At 40.8% G+C, this 5407-nt stretch overlaps 1 protein-coding gene across 1 annotated transcript in view; it reads right to left on the bottom strand.

Moving 5' to 3' along the window:
- The window catches only part of LAMB4 (laminin subunit beta 4), a 97611-nt gene extending 92580 nt beyond the window's left edge, over positions 1–5031 (bottom strand). Inside the window, 1 exon segment of the mRNA XM_006774858.2 lies at positions 4984–5031. The gene's annotated coding sequence lies outside the window, so the exon portion shown is untranslated.
- Positions 5032–5407: the final 376 nt, after the last annotated feature.

Here is a 5407-nt window from a genome sequence, read left to right as displayed (position 1 = left end):
AAAAAAAATGCAAATTACCAAACTCCAGCTTTCTTTTTTTCCTCTCTATTTTCATAAAATATATTTTTCCATCACTTTACTTTTAGTCCATGTGTATCTTTCATTCTGAGGTGGGTCTCTTGCAGACAGCATATGTATGGGCCTTGTTTTCTTATCCTTTCAGCTACCTATGTCTTTTGGTTGGAGCACTTAAGCCATTTACAATTTAAAGTGATTACTGATAGGTATATACTTATTGCCATTTTATTTTTTTAACTATGTTCCTCTATTTGTTTCTCCTCCTCTTCCTCTTCCTCCTCCTCCTCCTTCTTCTTCCTCCTCCTCCTCCTCCTCCTCCTCTTTTTCCAAGCCCTTTAACATTTCTTATAATACTGATTTGGTGATAACAAACTATCATTTTTTCTTGCCTGGAAAGTTCTTTATTTCTCTTTCAATTTTAAATGATAGCCTTAGTGGGTAAAATAGCCTTGGTCATAGGTCATTGCTTTTCATCACTTTAAATATTTCATGCTAATCCCTTCTGGCCTGAAATGTTTCTGTTGAAAAGATAGGTGACAGTCTTATGGGAGCTCTCTTGTAAGTAGCTAACTGACTTTCTCTTGCTTTTAAGATTCTCACTTTGTCTTTAACCTTGGGCATTTAATATGTTTATTTTTTATTTTAATTTTTTAAAAAATCTTTATTATTGAAAGCGTTACATAGGTCCACTTTTACCCCCTTATTAACCTCTTCCAGCCTGCTCCCATCACCCCCCTGCTCCCCCAGGCCTTCACCACCCCATTGTCTGTGTCCACATGTTATGCATATATGCATACAGGCTCACTGGTTGACCTCTTCCCACCCACCCTGCCCTGCCTTCCCTCTCAGGTTCAACAATCTGTTCCTGCTTCTATGTCTCTGGGTCTATTTTTGATAAAAACCTTGGATATTTTAATTATGATGTGTCTTGATGTGGGCCTCTTTGGGTCCATCTTGTTTGGGACTCTGTGCTTCCTGGACTTGTCTGTCTTTTACCTTCTGTGTCTTTCACCAGGTTAAGGAAGATTTTACTCACTAGTTCTTCAAATAAGTTCTCTATTCCTTGCTCTCGCTCTTCTCCTTCTGGTACCCCTATGATGCAGATGTTATTACACTTCGTGTTATCCAAAATTTTCCTTAAACTATCCTCATTTTTTAAAATTATTTTTTCTCTTTGCTGCTCTGATTGTTGTTGTTTTTTCATCTTGTTTTCTAAATTGCTGATTTGATCCTCCCCTTCTTCCAACCTACTTTCACATTATATGGGTGCCAGAGGAGAAGAGAGAGAGCAAGATATTGAAAACCTATTTGAAGAAATAATGACAGAAAACTTCCCCTACCTGGTGAAAGAAATAGTTTACAAGTCCAGGAAGTATAGAATCCCAAACAAAGAGGAATTCAAAGAGGCCACACAAGACACACCATAATGAAAATGCCAAGGGTTAAAGACAAAGAGAATCTTAAAAGCAGCAAGAGAAAAGCAGTTAGTTACCTCTAAGGAAGAGCCCATACAACTCTCAGCCAATTTCTCAACAGAAACTTTGCATGCCAGAGAGAGTGGCAAGAAATATTCAAAGTGATGAATAGCAAGGACCTACATCCAAGATTACTCTACCCAGCAAAGCTATTATTTAAAATTGAAGGTCAGATAAAGAGCTTCACAGACAAGAAAAAGCTAAAGGGAGCCCTAGTCGGTTTGGCTCAGTGGACAGAGCATTGGACTGCAGAGCAAAGGGCCCTGGGTTCAATTCAAGTTAAGGGCACATGCCTTGGTTGCAGGCTCCCCCCTGGCCCAGGCTCTGGTCAGGCTTATGTGGGCGGCAACCAATCAATGTGTTTCTCTCACATCTATGTTTCTCTCTGTCTTTCCCTCTCTCTTCCACTGAGGAGGAGGAGGAGGAGGAGAAATATGAACAAAAATTGGCAATAACAAATATCTATCGACAATTGAATACAAAAATCAAAATAAATGAACAAGGAATCTAATGAATAAAATGAACTGATGAATTAAATAGAACCAGAGGTATGGAAACATGGAACAGACTGAAAAATCTCAGAAGGAAAGGGGAAGGGTGGGTGGGAAGAGATTAACAAAAAAAAATGCATATATGCATTTCCTACAGACATAAACAATAGGGTGGTGAAGGCCTGGGGTGGGGTGGGAACCAGATGGAGGGGGCAATGGGAGAAAAAGGGGGATATCCATGATACTCTTAACAAGAAATATATTTTTAAATAAGTACTTAGAAAAATATTTTTTAAAACATTTGACTTGAATTAATTGTAGTTTGCGTTTGTGTGTGTGTGCGTTAAAATACACCAGTGTCTAACCTTGACACTAATTGCAGCATAGCATTATAGCTTGACTTTTATTTACTGGCTATTCCACTAACCTTACTTAATCCACCCCCACTTGAAAGTCTCAGCTATGCCCTGGAGGCACCCTTTCCTGCTGGGGTTGTTGTAACCTTTGTTTTGAGATCTCTGTATCAATTGCCAGTCCTGGTTGTTCCCTGGTGCTGACCTTTTACCTGCCTCTTCCCTCATGGCCTAGTCTCTGGCTTTTAGTCCTTAACATTTTCCCTATTTCATATATATATTTGCTTTCCAGAGCCCCAGTGTGAAACTGGGCTGTCTTTAAATCTGAAAATTTCAATATTGTAATAGAAATTGCTTGGGAGGCAAAGAGGGTTATAGAGATAACCACCCATCAATAGTCCTAATTTTTTTATATCATAGCTGGAAGACATTCTATGGTGGGCTTCATTCCCAGTATTGTCTTCACTTAGAACTAGGCTTTCTGCAAAGATCCTGAACCACATCCTGTGAAGGAGTCACAGCTTTCAGGTCAGAAGCACTGGCCTGTGGTTCTAAGCGATGACACCAGGGACTTCTGCAGGGCCCATTTAGAAGGTGGGAAGCGCTGGGCTCCCTAGCTTTCTTCCTTCCCCTAAAGAATGCAAGTGGCCCCATTGAACATTGGGATTTAAAATCCTTTAATCCAGCTATCTCTGAAAGCCTGAGGCACAGCCACTGAAGAGGTGGGTTAATTCTGGTTAATTCAGGCTGCTAAAAGTATTCTTCCTGAAATGATCCAGTAAAATGTGGTAAAGCGATTTAACTCATGCCCGCTTTTCTTACTTTTCTACGTCCCACTGCAAATAAACCCTTGACTTCTTTCTGAGTGAATGTGGATTATGGCTGATCCCTGTAATTACGCTGCAAATCCTAGGCCCAGATCAGCTTTTCTGCTTCTCAGAAAAGTGTTGTGCACTGGTTTTCAATGGGTTGGTTTGCCTTGCAGAGAACATTTGGCAACACCTGTAGACATGTCTGGCTGTCACAATAGGGGAGAGGGATACTGTTGACACCTAGTGGGTAGGGGCTAGGGATGCCCCGAAATCAATATCTTCCAATGCATAGGACAACCCCAGCCCTGTGACACAGAATTATCCTGCCCCAAATATCAACCGTGCTGAGTCTGAAAAACTGCAGGTGGCTTCCGCGCCCTGAGCCAGGGCCTGCATCCCACCCTCTGTTTCTATAAATTGCTCAGCTCTAGTCTCACTCCCTGTTTTCTGTTTCCCATTTCAGGTGAGCTGAGCCCCAAACTACACGAGTCTTACGGTAAGTCTGGCAACTTTTAGGAGTTCTATTATCAATAGTCCTAATTTTTTAGGACTTTATGGAGCCCACAGTGGCATGTAACGCACAGGCGAGGGTGCCGTGGTAATCCCCTCCACACCATCCTTCCTCGAGCTGCCCGTTTAGTTGGTGCTGCTTTTCAGGCTGGTTTATCAGAGCTGACATTTGCAAAGCCTCACAGGGGCTGCGTGAAATGTTTTCTGGCTAAATGTACTGGTGAGTTTAAGTGACGCCTGTGAAAGTAATTGGGATGAATAAATATACTATTACCTTCTCTTTGGATGAGAAGCATGTGGATGTACTTTGGTCATTGGTTAATGCAGGGGTCCTCAAACTTTTTAAACAGGGGGCCAGTTCACTGTCCCTCAGACGGTTGGAGGGCAGGACTATAGTTTTTTAAAAAACTATGAACAAATTCCTATGCACACTGCACCTAATTTATTTTGAAGTAAAAAAACAAAACGGGAACAAATACAATATTTGGTATTTGCCTGTGGCCCGCAGGCCGTAGTTTGAGGACCCCTGGTTTAATGAATGGTGCTGGAGGACACAGGTCTTAAAATATATTGTGTTGCAATAAAGGTCTCACAATGTGTGAAGGGTGGCAATAGACAATAAAATATCTAACTTTCTGGCGTGGCTAATTGATTTTAATTTACTGACTGTTCACTAACATTACTTCATTTGCCCTCACTTGCAGGCTGTGCTCAGTCAACGAAGTTATGTTTAACTTTCCCTTATTTGTGTAATATCTTTTTCCACTTTGCATCAGGAAACATTAGATATTTCAGCTGTGTTGCCTAAATTGCATCACAGAGAGGAATGCAGAACTGGAAGCTATAAAGCTTATTTCCTTTCAGTTACAGCAGAAAGTATGTGTGTTTTTTTTAACACAGTATTTACACACACCAAGGATATTAACAGAAACATTTTGAAGACACGTACAGTTCTATAGAATTTGAATTTTTTTCTAACTTGTCACAAGTTGTATCACCATAGTGAAATAAGCATTTACCTAATACACAATTTTAAATGGTGCAGCTCAACATTTCATTTTGTGCTTCCTTCAAGGAACAGAGAACTTCAGGTCATTGGCTGCATCCCACTGGGCACTAAGCTTCCACTCTTCCCATTGGGTATTGTATGATATATGCATGTCTGATTATTGATCCTTCTGTAAAAACAATGATTATACTCTATGCTCTGATATATTATAGTCTATGCTGCTTCCCCACATACCCAACAAATTCTGAGCTTGCTGATACCTTCACTTAATCCAAAAAATGCCAACTTGCCAGTGAGATCGAAGGTGAAACTTACCAGGATTTGAGAGTCTGTTGAGAGGCGCAGGCAGCAGGCAGGGCATGTAAAGGCACACCTGAAAGTGAGAGTCAATTTAAGTAGAAAATGTTTTCCCTGAGGCATCTGAGGGTAGGGAAAAAAGAGAGAGGTATTCCAAAACTTGCCAAAAAAGGTGATTTGTAAAGTTACTTGCCTTAGGTTTTGACTGACTTACACACACACACACACACACACACACACGTAAAGAGAGCTCAATTTTACAGCAAACGGTATTTATGTGCCAAACTTCTGAAAATGACTGTGGGGAGTGCAATCAGGGACCACAGCCCCAAATTGCAACATTCCTGCCAAATATTTAACCAAGATTTAAGTGATTTGTTGCTCCTACAGTGTGAAATTCAGGAGGCAGACTCGCAGAGAATCAAAGCTTACATTGTGCTCA

This window comes from Myotis davidii, unplaced genomic scaffold, assembly GCF_000327345.1.
Source record: "Myotis davidii unplaced genomic scaffold, ASM32734v1 scaffold125, whole genome shotgun sequence".
NCBI lineage: Eukaryota > Metazoa > Chordata > Mammalia > Chiroptera > Vespertilionidae > Myotis > Myotis davidii.
The sequence above is the reverse complement of the archived record's forward strand: the minus strand, read 5'-3'. Positions and strand labels throughout refer to the sequence as shown.